We start from the raw sequence: 18,540 nt of genomic DNA, 5'->3' as shown, positions 1-18,540 counted from the left end.
ATCTCGCAAAAAGGGGGAAGAACGATCTCCTGGTTTCTATGGAAGTCTGTTACAACTTTTGGTAAAAACCCCGGGTCTAGCCTCAAGGTACTTTATCCACTTCACCTCCCTGAAAGCCAGAGAGGACTTTTCTCTGTCCTGGCCACTATAGGGGCAGGAACACACTGGTGAATGGTGGTGGGAGGGGTCCTTTTAACCTATCTCTGTTCCTGCCCCTACAGAGGTCAGGGGTCAATCTCTCTGGGCCGTCATGGTGGTGAAGTGGAAAGGACAGATTCGGCACATAACTGAGCCAAACGGAGCCCACGGGCCCCTTAGACTATAATGGGGTCCATTATGTTACCGCTCAGAAGAAGATTTTGGAGCGGAGACAAAAGTTGTGCATGCAGGACTTTTCTCTCCGCTTCAAAAATCATCTTCTGATCGGACCATTATAGTCTAAGGGGCCCGTGGGCTCCGTTCGGCTCAGTTATGTGCCGAATCCGTCCTTTCCGTTCTCCTGCCCCAAGAACGGAAAGGCTGAACGGTGATGTGAACGAGCCCTAATACAGTATCCGGCCAAACCAATGGATGACCATGTAATGCATAACTGCGGCAAGTCTACCACTCTAGTCTGATACATTCATTTCACCTGCACTGATACATTGTAGCCTTGTTCTTCTGCTGTATTTAGCTGAAAGAAGATTGTCTAGACTCCGCCGTGATCGGAACGGTTTTTCCAGCCTTTGGATAGAAACAAGAACGTTTTTTATTCACGGACAGCAAGAAGAGGTCTCAAACTGAAACACAAAATAAACGAGAAAGCTGAAAAACTAACACAGTGATTTGTCTGTATTGTCAGAAACCCCTTTAAGAATAGGCACAAGAGCTGGCATTTCATCCGCTCATTCATTAGCAAAGCTGTCAGTCTTCTGCGATGGCGGCTTCCGGGCAGCAGGTGTCAGCGAGCCTTTCATTAAAACTCCATCATCTCCAGCAAGGAATTCACACCTGACACCGGGGTCTGCGACTTGTAATCTGCACTATCATGATCCAATAAAAATCTATCATATTTCACGGTGTGTTACAGCAAAGGGACGGGGGGAAAAAAGTGACATCGGACCTCGGCCGCAGATAGGAAACTCATCGGTTTGGCACAGTACACAGCTCCCGGCTATGGGATTAAAAGCACAACTCCCTATAGATCCAGGTGCAATAAACAAACAAGCAGCAGAGATAAATCAGGTCCTTGGAGCCAGTGAAAAGTTTACCGCTTTTGCCTCGGAGGTGGGGACCCGGCTTTATAAACTTTATCCGGATACTTCTACTTAATTAAACGGTGATAACTCTTCGCCCTTAATTAAGAACAGAAACAGGATGGAAACCCCCTCGAAATGCAGCTCAAAAATAGCTCCGTTTTAATTAAAAGAATCTATTTTCTGACATTGATTTAAGGCTACTTTCACATCTGCGCTTTCCCTTTCCGCTATTGAGATCCTGTGCGGAAAACGCTTCCGTTTTGTCCCCATTCATTGTCAATGGGGACAAAAGTGAACTGAACAAAACGGAATGCACCAGAATGCACTGCGTTCCGTGTGGTTGCGTGCGTCCCCATCGCGGACAGAAGATTGCTGCAAGCAGCGTTTTTCTGTCCGCGATGTGGTGCGGAGCAAGACGGATCCGTCCTGACCCACAATGCGAGTCAACGGGAAAGGATCAGTTTTCTCAGACACAATATAAAACTGATTTATCCCTCATTGACTTTCAATGGAGTTCATAACGGATCCGTCTTGGCAATGTTACAGATAATACAACCGGAATCGTTCATAACGTATGAAGACGGTTTTATTATCAGTAACGGAAGCGGTTTTGTTGATCCATAATGGATCCAGCAAAAACACTAGTGTGAGCGAGCCCTTACCTGAATTTCAGTCCTTGCAGATGGCACAGATCTTTGCAGGTCCGTCCCAAGGAGGGGGCAAGGATATTACAAGAGAATATTCCTGGAAAATAAGAAGTAAATAAAGTCTCTGGGAGTCATTTATTAACAGGTTTATGCCTTTTCTTTGTATAAAACTGTCGCACAAGCCCTTTTTAGTGACTCTTTAAACGTCAGTGTGGCAATATTTGTCGCACGGGGGCGTTTGCTAATTTTACACCTGGAAAAAGGTATAAAAATTGCAGAAAAAACACGCCAGCCAGGGGCTGCTGCAGAGGTTGCCAAAGATGCACCTAATTTATGACGAGGTGCACGCCCCCACACATAAATTAGGCAATTCTTTCAGCAGCAGCGCCATAGAAATGCTAAGTAAAAAGACCGTCAAAAAATGACGGTTTAAATAAATAACACCCCCATTTGTCCGTTTCAGGGAAAGCTGGATGATAGCCAGTATGGCCATTATTACAGGGGCATAAATCACATGTTTTGAGCTCAGGAAAGTTGGGTGATAACTCAAGAAGCAGCTGTAACGGCAGCCATATTCTTACACCCAGCTCTCCCAGGAATGAAATGTTGTCAACCTGACAGACGAGGACGTGTTGGGGACATATTTGTAGCTTTGGGAGGGGGGACGGGGGGGGAGACAAGATGATAAAGAAACAGGAGCGCGCCGGTGTCCGGCCTCTAATCTATTGATCCCTCAACAAGACGTCTGATTTACGGCCGCGTAACGTTTTACGACTTACTGGACACATTATAGGTTTCAGCCAGGGCAGCAAAAATGACATTTCCAGGCAAAGCCTCAAGGTACTGGGCTATGTGGTAATGGCACATTTACAGCCTCATTTGCATAATTAAACATACCCCTATCTATATACTCCACAATAGCCATTATACAAGGTGAAGGTCACACACAGGGAACAGACGGCAGCAGGAATTGTGTGTGTGTGTGTGTGTATATATATTATATATATATATACATACATACATACACACACACACACATATACATACACACACACACACGGGCAGTTAAAGGGATATTTACTAACCTAACTCACAGGTGGGGATCCCCAACAATGGGACCAGTGAAGAATCTGCAGCACTTAGTAATAGCCCCCACCTCGGCTGCTGATCGCCGTCTATGGGCTCCGATTAGCAGCGCTTTGGAAAAGTCCTGTTTTGATGCCCCGAAGAGAGTCAGGCCAGGAAACGTATTCACTGGATAGAAGAGACTGTGGGACTTCAAGTCAACACAGGTAAGGGCGACTGTGCACCCAGAGAATGGGACAGTCCTGGGTAAAGTCGGACACGTGTGGTCCCCTCCACTGAGGGGTCTTTAGTAAGTTTTTGTGTCCTAAATATTGTTCAGCAAACTCGTGTTTTAAGTTCGGCGTCCAAAGTTCGGGTTATTGAAGAATCCAGTTATTGTCCGTGGTATCAAAATCCAGAACGGGATTCTTCAATAACCCGAACTTTGGACGCCGAACTTAAAACACAAGTTCGCTCAACACTAGTCTTAAACAATAGTAGCTGTATCTAAGAGAGAGAGAGATAGATATAACAGAGAGAGAGAGAGAGAGAGAGAGAGAGATATAAGAGAGAGAGAGAGATATAAGAGAGAGAGAGAGATATAAGAGAGAGAGATATATAAGAGAGAGAGAGAGATATATAAGAGAGAGAGAGAGATATATAAGAGAGAGAGAGAGAGATATAAGAGAGAGAGAGAGAGATATAAGAGAGAGAGAGATATAAGAGAGATATAAGAGAGAGAGAGAGATATATATAAGAGAGAGAGAGATATATATAAGAGAGAGAGAGATATATATAAGAGAGAGAGAGATATATATAAGAGAGAGATATATGAGAGAGAGATATATGAGAGAGAGAGATATATGAGAGAGAGAGATATATAAGAGAGAGAGAGATATATAAGAGAGAGAGAGATATATAAGAGAGAGAGAGATATATAAGAGAGAGAGAGATATATAAGAGAGAGAGAGATATATAAGAGAGAGAGATATATAAGAGAGAGAGAGATATAAGAGAGAGAGAGATATAAGAGAGAGAGAGATATAAAAGAGAGAGAGAGATATAAAAGAGAGAGATAGATAGATATGAGAGAGATAGATAGATATGAGAGAGATAGATATGAGAGAGATAGATAGATATGAGAGAGATAGATAGATATGAGAGAGATAGATAGATATGAGAGAGATAGATAGATATGAGAGAGATAGATAGATATGAGAGAGATAGATAGATATGAGAGAGATAGATAGATATGAGAGAGATAGATATGAGAGAGATAGATAGATATGAGAGATAGATAGATAGATATGAGAGATAGATAGATAGATATGAGAGATAGAAAGATATGAGAGATAGATAGATAGATAGAAATGAGATAGATAGATAGATAGATAGATAGATAGATAGATATGAGATAGATAGATGATAGATAGATGATAGATAGATAGATAGATAGATAGATAGATAGATAGATAGATAGATAGATAGATAGATAGATAGATAGATAGATACTAGTGTTGAGCGAACTTGTTTTTTTAAGTTCTGCGTCCAAAGTTCGGGTTATCGAAGAATCCCGCTATGGATTCCGCTACCACGGACCATAACGGAATTTGGAATCCATAACGGGATTCTTCGATAACCCGAATTTTGGACGCAGAACTTAAAAAAACAAGTTCGCTCAACACTAATAGATACTTAACTGGAGTCTGGAAGAAAATTTTTCCCCTAAAATGAGGAAAACGGTCTTCTACCTGGTGGTTTGTTTCCTGCCTCTGGACCAGAACCGGACTTATTATGGAGGACCTGTGAAGCTACAGATGGCTCTCCCTCTAGATGAGCCCCTATCACTGATCTGACAGCACATGTCTCTGGACCTTCTCCTGAGAGGTCTGGACCATGTTCTCTCTCTGCCCCTCTCCTGGGCACCTGTGCCAGCCCCATGCCCCTCTATCTGCCCAGCAATCAGATGCTTCTCATCAGCAACTTTTCCCGGTGGAATATTCATTGGAAACTAATAATGAGCAGCCTGACAACCTGCAGCCAGTCACTGACTACCCCACTGCCTTGCCCCAGTACAAAGTTCACAGACAGGTGGGCAAAGAGGGTGCAGCAGACCACAGAAAGTGCACACAGCACCCCACCACATTGGGCAATGCCCATAGCACGGTGCCAGCAGCTTCATGCAGGAACCCACCTGGTGCCAGCTTGTCAGGGTAGTCCAGCGCCCACTCAGGGGGCTCGTAGTGACAGCCCCGCTGTGTGCCCAGTCCTCGGTGTTACAGAGGGCGCTGCTGTGGCATCCTGTGCAGGGGGCTCCCCTCAGCAGGTGCAGCTCCTCCGCGGCTGGAAGGCAATGAAGTTGTGACAAGTGGCAGCTGCCCGGCCGTGTCTCTGCAGGGGGCTCCGCCGGTGACCGCCGCTCTGAGGGGCTCCGCTCTGCAGGGCACAATACACACTGCCCGGGTCCTGCCGACTACACGAGGAGGGTTGAGCTGAGGCGGCGAGGACGCGCCTCTCACCCAAGCTCATCACACGGCGGGCGCGCCCCCGCCAGCAGCTCTGACTTTACCCTACAGCGCCCTCTGGCCGCCACCGCGTGAACCGCACGGCTCCGAGGCGGGAGATGGGGGCGCACACCGAGCTGCTTTACCGAAAGGCACTATGTGACAACCTGAAGTAAAAAATATAAAAATTCGGTATAATATGAATAATTAAGAATCAATAATGTTTCACTGGGTATAATTCAGTGCGGTTTTTAAGTCGCTGACACAAGTGAAGGCTTATTGATGCCAAGGTCTAGATACTGTCATTTATTTTCTTGGTTTTGGCTTCGAAATCTACATAAAACATCTGAACGTGTGGTGCAAGTCTACAGAGACAGAAAATGAGGCTATAATGTCAATTCTGACTAATATTTACCTCAGATTTCCTCAGTTTGAGCTGTAGGAGGCCGCCATACTGTTATGGAGTCTTTTTGATCCCCAAAACGTATACTGTAACACGCACTGGATTTTTTTTTTCTCAAAGCATGGTAAAAAAAAAACGAAACAAAGGGCTCATGCACACAAACTTATTTTCTGGCCGCTTCAGTTCCGTTTTTTTTTGCAGACGATATGCGGAACCATTCACTTCAATGGGTCCGCAAAAACAACGGAAGGTACTCCGTGTGCATTCCGTTTCCGTTCCGCAAAAAATTAGTGCATGTCCTATTGTCCGCAAATCACGGTCCAAGGCCCCATTTAAGTCAATGGGTCCGCAAAAAATACGGAACGCACACGGAACACATCCGTATTTCATCTGTATTTTGCGGATCCATACTGTAGAAATGCTATGCCCGGCCCATATTGCTCATGTGTTTGTTACTGTTTACGTTTCTGATCCGCAAAAATGGATTAAATACGGAAACCATACGGATATGTTTTGTGCTATAACGGAACGATAGAGGACTTAAATCAGAGAGAGAAAAAACTCAGAAGCGGAACAACAGATCCGTGAAAAACGGACCGCAAAACAACAACAGTCGTGTGCATGAGCCCTAAAACACCAGAGAATGAGGGAAAAACCAGACCGAGACCATGTTGCAATTTCAAGAAAAAAAAATAATGCCTTTGACCCAAAAAATACACCTCAAGGGTCAAAAAACCATTGCATGTGCTGCGTTTGATATTTCCGTAGACGTCTGGAGCTGACTTTTTTGTATGAAGAAAAAAAAAGCACACCAAAACCGCAAAACGCTTCATAGCCACTCAAAATAACCCACATGTGACCCCATAAAGGGATTTATGTCCGTAAATTGCAGAAAAGGTGTTCCTGGTGAAGGTAAAATCGCCAAAATCCAGTTACAAGCGTATCGGTCACAGGATTTGCTGATTTGCCCTGGAATTTACGCGATACATTTCAAAGGGTGAAATTTGCAGCCCGGGGGCTCATGCATACGACCATATGTATTTTGCGGTCGGCAAAACACAGATCCACCAAAAATACGAGTAACGTCTGTGTAGCATCTATATTGCATCCGTTTTTTTTTTGCGGATCCATTGTTACAATGCCTGTCCTTGTCCGCAAAACGGACAAGAATAGGACATGTTCTATCTTTTTAGCGGAACAGCCATGCAGACTTTCAAGTGAACGGTTCTGCATATGGGCCACAAAAAAAACAAAAACACATTTGCTAGGATATGCCATAAATGTCAGACAGGTGCGGGTCCCACCTCTGAGACTTGCTCCTGCCTACAGAATGGGGGCCCCTGAAGAGAAGAGAAAGCAGCTACACATGTGCAGTCTGCTCTCCAGTCACTGCTTCCGAAAATAGCCAAATGAGCGCGCTCGCCTATTTTCAGAAGTCCCATAGCAGAGAATGGAGAGCAAGCCATGGCCACCTCTTCATCCACTGTGGGACTGCTGAAACCCCCAGCGGTGAACAGACGGTAAGATCCGCTCGAGAGTGCCTGCTCTCCCTTCACTTAAAGGGGTTGTCCCACGAACAAATATTCTACAGTTTTCAAACCAGCACCTGCATCTGAATACTTTTGTAATTGCATGTAATTAAAAATTTTGCATAGCCGCTGAGTTATTACATAAAATGTATCTGTAGAGCGCCACCTGCTGTTTGTTTTCTTATTTCTTTGACCTGCTCACTGAGAAGGCCGCACATGCTCAGTTTTATCCTTCAGCTGCCTCCTGAGCTGTGATAGGGAGAGCTGAGACACGCCCCCTTAGGTGCAGCAGAAAAGACACTCCCCTTGAGCTGTTAGCTTGGGGGGCTTTAGCGCTGCCCTAGCCTGTAAAGCCTGTCCATCAGTGACATAATCAGCAACACTGCGTAAAAAAGCGTAAAAAAATATAAACAAACAGCCGTTGTCCTGTGCGATGTGTGATATCGCCGTAATCGTACTGACCCGGAGAATGAAAAGTCAGTTTTTCCGTTTTGAACTTTATTGATTATATAGGGGTCGGGCCTCAAGCATAGTTTCCTCCAGTGGGCCCCAGGGTCCCCAGTCTGACATTGCTGAGACATGTCAGGGGGCAGCATCTATGGGGGTGTAGATTGAGGGCCCTTAGCAATGGCCATTTTGGCTTTGATCTGCAGCCTATGGAGTTTATAGTAAGGCCTATTGCACACGAACGAACCGGATTAGGTCAGTGAAACTCGCACCATTTCGCAAGCAATTGCGTCAGTTTTGTCTGCGATTGCGTTTAGTGGTTCAGTTTTTTTCTGCGCAGGTGCAATGCGTTTTGATGCGTTTTTTACACTCGTGATAAAAAACGGAATGTTTACAAACAGCATCTCTTAGCAACCATCAGTGAGAAACGCATCGCATCCGCACTTGCTTGCGGATGCGGTGCGTTTTGCACGTAGCCCCCATTCACTTCTATGGGGCCAGGGCTGCGTGACAAACGCAGAATATAGAACATGCTGCGATTTTCACACAACACACAAGTGATGCATGAAAACCAACGCTCATGTACACAGACCCATTAAAATGAATGGGTCTGGATTCAGTGCGGGCGCAATGCGTTCACATCACGTATTGCACCCGCGCGGAAATCACGCTCGTGTGAAAGGGGCCTAAGGGCCCTTGGTCAGCAATTAAAGATAGTCCGTTATTTGAACCCAAGTGGGTCAATGAGCTGCTGGGAATATGAGGAGCAGGTAAGGGTCCATGGAGACGGAGAAGATCTGCGGTGACGGATAGCCTTGAGCTTAGAGACCATGGAGACGACTGCACCAAGTGATTAAAGAGAATTCCTAAGCAATGTCTGACATTCAGGGATGCAGAGGCATGGATGATGGGGGTAGCTCTTGTTGGATGGGCTGTTGGTCACTCTCTTAATTGGAGTAGTGTGCTATTGAGACCGTTTGTGTAATCCAATGTAATTATTTTTTTTCCTAATTATTCTTGCTGCTAACATAATTGCCACAGGGCATTGTGCCGTACTATAGGGGTATGGAGAGGGGCTCCTAGGCTCAGATTAACCATAACTCTTCCTCATGGGTGATGTGAACCTGGATGCAACATCAGCACAAAAAATATTCCTCATGGATTTAAAATTTAACTTAATTTTTCTTAACCTGTTCTCCTTTCATTTTATTTTAAACAATATTGAGTAAAATAACGGACAAAACCATAGACAATAATAAATATGATGAGTAGCAGCAGTAATGTGGCAGCACTGCAGATCAGCGCCCCACCAAGGTTACACAATGTGGATCTATTCCCCAAGCACACGTTACCTGCTAGTCTGTGTGAGCCTAATGGCTAACGCGAGATAAACTATCTCATACACAGGCCAGATGGAAACGTGGGCCTTAAGTAATAATACAATTGTTATGCTAGCTGTATTATAAGTGTGAATGGATGCAGTGTGTGGATAAATATCCCCAACAACGGCTAAATGACATGCAACATACATCCAACACATAAAAAACCACAACCAGCATAGGAAAATGAAATGAAGTAAAGGGGAACCAACCTTGGGACCTTGGTGAGCTCACCCCTGACGCGCGTTTCGCTCAGCTTCTTCGCGTCAGGGGTGCTGCGCTCACCAAGGTCCCAAGGTTGGTTCCCCTTTACTTCATTTCATTTTCCCATGCTGGTTGTAATAGCTCTCTGATAGAAGGATGGACGGTAGCGGGGATTCAGGAGACGGTGTCATTGTACGCGGACGACCTGTTAGTGTACTTGGCAGATCCTGGCCCTTCCTTAGAAGCCCTGCTAGATGTGGTAAATGGATATGGTAGGTACTCAGGATTACGGGTAAACTGGGCCAAATCCAGTTTATGTACAGTAGACGTGGAAGAGGGCATAGATATCTCCCCTGTGTCTCCCCTGAGAGTAGTAGACAGCTTTCTTTACTTAAGGATTTATATTCATAGGGACCCTCGACAATTCTGCCAATTGAACCTGAGAGCCACCATGGAATATGTCACACGTAAGTTGGAGGCCTGGGAGAACCTTCCTTTGACCCTAGTTGGCAGAATCAACATCGTTAAAATGGTGTTGTTACCCAAACTTTTGTATGTATACAGAGCAGCACCGGTGAGGATCCCTAAATCCCATTTTGACGCCTTAGATAGAACCATGTCCCGTTTCCTGTGGCACCATCAGACCCCAAGATTAGCAAGAAAGACATTGAAGGCTTCATATGCTCAAGGAGGATTGCAACTCCCAGATATGTATATTTACTATATAGCAACTCGCTTAATGTATGCATCTTGGTGGATTAGGGCGGATGCTCATAACCCAGCGGTGGTATTGGAGGCAGCGCTGGTTGGGTCCTATGAAGCACTAACGAATCTGGTGTATAGGGGGGGGGGGTGCTAAAGGTCCTGGGAAGTATACGGACACTATGGTGACGGTTATTGAGGCTTGGGTAAGATTTGTGGAGACACATATCAAGAATCAGACAGGAGAAACCTGGTCCCCATACACCCCACTGTGGCGCAATAAACACCTTCCCGAACTCTTACACCTTTTAGATTTTGAATTCTGGCCTCGGACGGGTCTTAAGTATCTAACACAACTGTTCCATAAAGGGGTCTTCCACTCCTTCGAGAGTCTGCGATCAGAGTTCCTGCTGCCCCAGACGAGCTTTTACCGCTTCCTCCAATTGAGACATGCTTGTGAAAAGCAGTTTAAATCCCTGACCCTAAACTTAGAGTGCGGCCCACTGGAATCAGTAGCCAGGAGGAAACACCCGTACAAACCAATTTCTTCCCTTTATGCTGAAATTGTTAAGATGCAAGAGTCTCCCATTCAGCGATCTTTTGTTAGATGGTCAGAGGATATCCCTGAGTTGGAAGACTCTCATTTGGAGGAATGGTGTAATGACCGACGACACGCACAGGGAGGAAAACAGGGAAAGCCCTGCCCAAGGGAGAGGGAAAGGTGGTGACACCTAACTCACCTTGCGGCTGGCATCTGACTGCCCTGACGTCCCTAGACGGGTTCCTCATCCGTGCGGCGATCGCGTGCCTAAACCCTGGCTTTCCCTAATATGAGCCCTGGATAGTGAACAGGCCGGTGGGATCGCTAGTCCACACCACTATCACTAAGAGGGAAACACCAGGGAGAGGACAGACAAAACATACAAACACATACACCCAGGTGGGCGACCACAATAAACCAAAAAGGTCCAACAGGGATCTGGAGGGTAGCGTACTGGACCAACTACCAGCGAACGCAGCAACACAGCTCCAGAAGGTCAGAATAGATGTCCAGGCAGGAAGCTCTATCTCTGGCAACCAGAGAAGTGTGAGAGAGAAATATAAGGAGGTCTGGGAGTGCTGGACAGGGAACAGCTGAGGAGAAGGAGCTACGGATCCCTGAGTGAGCCAAAAGGGTTTGCTAAGCAAACCCAGAAAGCTACCATAAGGAAAACAGCCCTATCTTAAATAGAGCGTGCAGCCAACCGCTGCGACTTCCTGACCCCGGGTATAACGGAGTCAGGCGTGGTCCTCGACACACTCGTGACAGTACCCCCCTCTCTACGAGGGGCCTCCGGACACTCAGGACCAGGTCTCCCAGGATGAGAGGCATGAAAAACCCGAACTAACCTGTCGGCGTTTACCTCAGACGCAGGAACCCACATTCTTTCCTCGGGACCGTAACCTCTCCAATGCACCAGATATTGAAGAGAGCGGCGGACCCGACGAGAATTAACAATTTTGGATATCTGAAATTCTAGGTTACCATCCACGACAACAGGAGGGGGTGGCAGCGGTGATGGTTCTAGAGGTGGAACATATTTTTTGAGTAACGACTTATGAAAAACATTATGAATTTTAAAAGTCTGAAGTAACTCCAGGCGAAAAGCCACGGGGTTGATGATGGCTACAATTTTGTAAGGGCCAATAAACCTAGGACCCAGTTTCCAAGAGGGAACCTTCAATTTAATATTCCTAGTAGACAACCACACATAGTCATTCACTCCTAGGTCCGGACCTGGCGACCGTCTCTTATCAGCCATGCATTTGTATTTACCTCCCATATTTTTCAAGTTAGCTTGCACCTTCTGCCATACCGATGAAAGAGATGACGAAAACCGTTCCTCTTCGGGAACCCCAGAAGACCCCCCCTCTTTGAAAGTACAGAATTGGGGATGAAAACCATATGCACCAAGAAATGGTGACTTGCCAGTGGATTCCTGACGACGATTATTTATGGCAAACTCAGCTAACGGTAAATATGATGACCACAACTCTTGGTTTTCAGACACAAAACATCTTAGATATGTCTCAAGGTTTTGGTTGGTACGCTCAGTCTGTCCATTCGACTGAGGATGGAAAGCAGAGGAAAAGGACAAGTGTACCCCCAAACGAGAACAAAAAGCTTTCCAAAATTTAGAAATAAACTGGGTACCCCGATCCGAAACAACATCGGAGGGGACCCCGTGAAGCTTCACGATTTCACCGACGAATACCTGAGCAAGAGTCTTAGCATTAGGTAGTGCGGGTAACGCAATGAAGTGTACCATTTTGCTAAACCTGTCCACTACTACCAAAATAACTGTTTTACCCGCAGACAAAGGTAAGTCAGTGATAAAATCCATTGACAGATGTGTCCACGGTCTATTGGGAATGACGAGTGGTAATAGAGACCCTGCAGGACGTGTATGTGAAACTTTTGCGCGCGCACAGGTAGAACAAGAAGACACAAAATCCAATACATCCTGACGCAACCTTGGCCACCAAAAACGACGAGACAATAGTTCCAATGTTGCTTTACTACCCGGGTGCCCAGCAAGTGCCGAATTATGATGTTCCTTTAATAATTCGAAACGTAAGTTCAACGGTACAAACAATTTCTCTGAGGGGCAAGAGACCGGGGCGTCCCCCTGGGCCTCTAACACCTTCCCCTCCAAAACAGAGTGTACCGCAGAAACAACCACTCCTCTTTGAAGAATGGGTACCGGATCACTCACATTACCCCCTCCAGGGAAACAACGAGATAGTGCATCAGCCTTGGTGTTCTTTGCCCCAGGACGATAGGTAATCACAAAGTTAAACCTGGTAAAAAATAGCGACCACCTAGCCTGTCTAGGGGTGAGACGCTTAGCTGATTCGAGGTACAGAAGATTTTTGTGGTCCGTAATTACAGTGACGGGGTGGACTGCCCCCTCTAAGAAATGACGCCACTCCTCAAACGCAAGTTTAATAGCTAATAGTTCCCTATTGCCAATATCGTAGTTCTTTTCTGCTGCAGATAGTTTTTTAGAAAAGAAAGCACAAGGACGCCATTTGCCAGGAGACGGACCCTGAGACAGCACAGCCCCCACTCCCACCTCTGACGCATCGACTTCAACAATAAAAGGCTGAGAGACATCAGGTTGGACCAGTACAGGTGCTGAGGTAAACCTCTCTTTTAGAGAGGAAAAAGCAACTTTAGCGGCGTCAGACCATTTAGAAAAATCAGTCCCCTTCCTAGTCATGTCAGTAAGCGGTTTTACAATAAGTGAATAATTTTTAATGAATTTCCTATAGAAATTCGCGAAGCCCAAGAACCGTTGTAGTGCTTTGAGGTTCTCAGGAAGATCCCAATCTAAAATTGCCTGGACCTTCCTAGGATCCATACGGAAACCTGACGCAGATAAAAAATAACCCAGGAATTGTATCTCCTGAACGGCGAAGACACATTTTTCAATTTTAGCATATAATTCATTCGTCCGTAGGACCTGCAGTACTTGTCTGACATGCACCTCATGTGTTTTCAGATCGGACGAATAAATTAAAATATCATCTAGGTATATTACCACAAACCTGCCGATTAGATGACTAAAAATGTCATTAACGAAATGTTGAAAGACGGCAGGAGCATTGGTCAGACCGAAAGGCATAACTAGATTTTCATAATGCCCCTCAGGGGTGTTAAACGCTGTCTTCCACTCATCCCCCTCCTTAATACGAATCAGATTGTAGGCACCCCTAAGATCAAGTTTGGAGAACCACCTAGCACCCGCAATCTGATTAAACAGGTCAGGAATGAGAGGAAGAGGGTATGGGTCTCGGATGGTTATCTGATTTAATTCGCGAAAATCTAAGCAAGGACGCAGGCCCCCATCTTTCTTTTTAACGAAGAAAAACCCTGCAGCCACGGGTGAAGAAGAGGGTCTGATGTGTCCCTTAGCCAAGCTCTCGGAGATATAATCTTTCATGGCTTGTCTCTCTGGACCCGAAAGATTATATAACCTGGTCTTGGGTAATTTTGCGCCGGGAATAAGGTTAACCGGGCAATCATAAGGACGATGAGGTGGTAACTTCTGACAACCCTTTTCAGAAAAAACATCCTCAAAGTCAGAAATAAATGTAGGTAGGGTAGTTATGGAAGCGACTAAGCAATTGCTATTTAAGCAATTTTCTCTGCACTGCTCACTCCACTCCAATATCTCCCTGGCCTGCCAATCCACCACTGGATTGTGCGCTACCAACCAGGGAAGACCCAGCACTACCGGAGTGGGAAGCCCCTCCAGAACATAACCTGAAAGCATCTCGTTATGGTGGTCCCCTACCCGAAGGTGTAAATTATGAACCATGTGCGTGAGGTTTCTCTGAGACAGGGGAGCAGAATCAATAGCGAATATGGGAATGGGTCTCTGTAAAGTACAGAGAGACAAACCCAAAGTGCGGGCAAAATGGGCATCTATCAAATTTACCCCTGCTCCACTGTCTAGAAAGAAAGAAATAGTCTCCGTCTTATCACCAAAAATAATAACCGCTGGCAACACAAATTGCGATGTACGTATGGAGGAAACGTATACCCCCCGGCTGACATCCTCCACACAGCCTGGGGTTAGTAGTTTTTCCGACGGTCTTTTGTTTCTGAGGAAAGAAGGACAGACATTAATGAAATGACCCCTCTCCCCACAAAAAAAACAAACCCCACGCCTACGGCGAGCCTCAGGAGGACGGACCTGACGAGTAGTTCCTCCTAGCTGCATAGGCTCGTCTAAGTCCGTACAGACTAACTGCTGCTTGGGAGGGGTTACCAATTGCTCCGGTTTTTTCAACCTGACCCTAAGGCGTCTATCTATTCGGATAGAAAGGGACATAACCGCATCAAGGGAAAAGGGGGTCTCATATAATGCAAGCGCATCCTTAACCATTTCGGATAACCCAGAGCAGAACTGACTCCTGAGAGCCGGGTCGTTCCATTGGGTATCCGTAGCCCACCTACGGAATTCAGAGCAATACTCCTCTACCGGCCGCTCTCCTTGTAAGAGTCTCCGTAATCTTGATTCAGCCAGGGCGACTCGGTCAGGGTCATCATATATGAGACCCAAGGCCCCAAAAAACTTATCCACTGACCGAAGAGCCTGGGAATCAGTAGGTAAAGAGAACGCCCAGGACTGCGGATCCCCCTGCAGCAGGGAAATAACAACCCCCACCCGCTGATCTTCATTACCAGAGGAGTAAGGGCGCAGTTTAAAATATAACTTACAGGCCTCACGGAATGTCAAAAACTTGTCCCTTCCCCCAGAAAATCTGTCAGGGAGAGGGACCTTGGGTTCCGCAACAACCTGGTTACCAGTAGCAACCGCTGGGCTTGCAGTCAGTTGTAATTGCTGCTGTTGCTGGAGGACCGACGCCTTCAATCCTACCACCTCCAAAGACAGGCCATGAAATTGTTTGGACAGAGCAGCAATTTGATCCATACTGGATTCTAAGTAGGTAAAAAATATATTTTATTTTTTTACCTACACAAAATAAGGGCCAGAGATAATGTAATGACCGACGACACGCACAGGGAGGAAAACAGGGAAAGCCCTGCCCAAGGGAGAGGGAAAGGTGGTGACCCCTAACTCACCTTGCGGCTGGCACCTGACTGCCCTGACGTCCCTAGACGGGTTCCTCTCCCGTGCGGCGATCGCGTGCCTAAACCCTGGCTTTCCCTAATATGAGCCCTGGATAGTGAACAGGCCAGTGGGATCGCTAGTCCACACCACTATCACTAAGAGGGAAACACCAGGGAGAGGACAGACAAAACATACAAACACATACACCCAGGTGGGCGACCACAATAAACAAAAAAGGTCCAACAGGGATCTGGAGGGTAGCGTACTGGACCAACTACCAGCGAACGCAGCAACACAGCTCCAGAAGGTCAGACTAGATGTCCAGGCAGGAAGCTCTATCTCTGGCAACCAGAGAAGTGTGAGAGAGAAATATAAGGAGGTCTGGGAGTGCTGGACAAGGAACAGCTGAGGAGAAGGAGCTACGGATCCCTGAGTGAGCCAAAAGGGTTTGCTAAGCAAACCCAGAAAGCTACCATAAGGAAAACAGCCCTATCTTAAATAGAGCGTGCAGCCAACCGCTGCGACTTCCTGACCCCGGGTATAACGGAGTCAGGCGTGGTCCTCGACACCCTCGTGACAAATGGCGTCTGAGGTGGAGGACGTCTGTTATAAGTGCTAGGGATCAGCTCATTCAAGTTAAATGGATGCATAGAGTATACTTGACCCCGATGCGTCTTTATCAGATGCGGCAAATACCGAATCCGGGATGTGACAGATGTGGAGAGGCTAGGGGCTCTTTTTTTCATATGGTTTGGCTGTGCCCGGTAATGCAGGTATATTGGAAGGGAGTGTGCAACTTTATTAACGTTAAGTTGGGGCACCCGGGGATTTGTGACCCGGTAGTATGTATACTAGGGCTAGTTTCAGAGATGACTCCTTCCAAATACAATAGAATATTGTTACGACTGTTGATGTTCTATGGGAGGAAGAACATACTTTTGAACTGGAAACCGCCCAAGTGTCCTACAGTGGACCAATGGGTGCACCTTATAAATAAAGACCTTCAGATGTACAAATTGACATATGAAGCAAGGGGAGTGCCTGATCGATTTGACAAAATTTGGGGCCTATGGGTGCAGGCTGAAGGTACGACTTGAAGGGTTATTGGCGGTGGAGACTGTATCACCCAGGTGTGTGTATGTGAGTGTGAATGTGGAATGAGTGAGTTCTGGATGCAACTTAGCGATGACAGTGATGCTTTGTATTAAAGTCACACTTATGTCTTTTACTGTCAAGAAATATGTTAATGATGGACTTGCTTATGCGAGTGATTGTGTTATGAGGAATTGTTTTTCCCTTCGGGATTGTTGTACTTAATGCAAAAGTGTTAAATAAACGCTATTAAAAAAAGTGAAGTAAGACAAATGGAAAAATTGGCAATCCGTAGTCTAAGACTAAGGCATCTTGCACACGAACGTTGTGCATCCGTTCCGTGCATTGGGGACCGCACAATTTGCGGTCCCCAATGCACGGGCAACGTCCGTGCGGCGACTGGGACGGATCGAGACCCATTCAGCTTGAATGGGTACGTGATCCGTCCGCACCGCAAAAAAATAGAACAAGTTCTATTTTTTTGCGGTGCAGAGGCACCGAACCCCAGAAAGCACTCCGTAGTGCTTCCGTGGGGTTCCGATCTGTGCTTCTGTTCCGCATCTCCGTGATTGAGGACCCATTTAAGTCAATGGGTCCGCATCCTTGATGCGGAGTGCACACGGGCCGGTTCCCGTGCATTGCAGGCCGCAATACGGCCACGGCACACAACATTCATGTGCAAAAGGCCTAATTGAAAATAAATGGTGAGCCTCATGGATTTGGGTCCTATGGACGAATGTCATACATGACCCCTGACGTCACCTTGTGCACTGCCGAGAAATAGCTGGAAAATAATAAACCCACCGCCGGTGGACTCTGGGGCAAAAACCTTCCTTCTGTAGCAGTGGTCTTCAACCTATGGTTGCCCAGATGTTGGAAAACTACAACTCCCAGCAGCTAGAAAGTCACAGCTTGGAGACCACTGTTTAACACCCTTTAACACGCGCCGTCTCCTCAAACAGCTGATCGATGGGGGGTGCCGGGTATTGGACCCCTGCCAATCTGATATAAATGGCCTATCATGAGGATAGGTCATCAGTAGAAAAAGCCTGGACAAGCTCTTTAAAGCGGTATTCTCATTTGGGACTTCAATGGCATATCGCTAGGGTATGCCATCAATGTCAGGTATGTGCGGGTCCCACATCTGGACACTGTGCGTACTCGGCTTGCCCTCCATTCACTGTTATGGGACATATGAAAATCGCCAATTGAGTGCTCTTAGCTATTTTCAGAAGTCCTATAGTGGGGACTGGAGTGCAAGCGGCACAACTGCGGCCCCCTCTACAGTCACTGCTATGGGACTGCCGGAAATTGCCTAACCAATGATCGACTATTTTCAGAAGTCCCATAGTGGTGTACCAAGCGTGGCTGCTCATGAGCGGAGCAGGTCCCAGAGGTGGGACTTACACATAACTGACATTGATGGCATATCCTAGCGAAATGCCATCAGTGTCCCAGATAGGACTACCCCTTTTACAAAGTTTGGCACTGCTCAAAGTTTCCCGTTCCTTCAAATCTAACACTACCTTCTATAGCTATTTCTTTTATGCTGGGAGTTGTGGATTGTGAATAAATGGGGACCTCAAGGTTGGAGCCCACTGCTCTACATTTCTGTTACTGTAAATCCATTACATTGATTGGACCCTTAGAATTCTGTTATTACAGTTCTAGAAACAGTATTCTCCGCACTGTACCAAATGGATATA

The 18,540-nt window shown here is 46.3% G+C and overlaps 1 protein-coding gene across 1 annotated transcript in view; it reads right to left on the bottom strand.

The window, feature by feature from the left end:
* The window catches only part of CHST8 (carbohydrate sulfotransferase 8), a 375,065-nt gene extending 369,626 nt beyond the window's left edge, over window positions 1-5,439 (bottom strand). The window contains exon 1 of the mRNA XM_040409426.1: window positions 5,145-5,439. The gene's annotated coding sequence lies outside the window, so the exon portion shown is untranslated. The remainder of the gene's footprint in view (window positions 1-5,144) is intronic.
* Window positions 5,440-18,540: the final 13,101 nt, after the last annotated feature.

This window comes from Bufo bufo, chromosome 10 (genome assembly GCF_905171765.1).
Source record: "Bufo bufo chromosome 10, aBufBuf1.1, whole genome shotgun sequence".
Classification (NCBI taxonomy): domain Eukaryota; kingdom Metazoa; phylum Chordata; class Amphibia; order Anura; family Bufonidae; genus Bufo; species Bufo bufo.
This window is presented reverse-complemented; position numbering and strand designations above follow the sequence as displayed.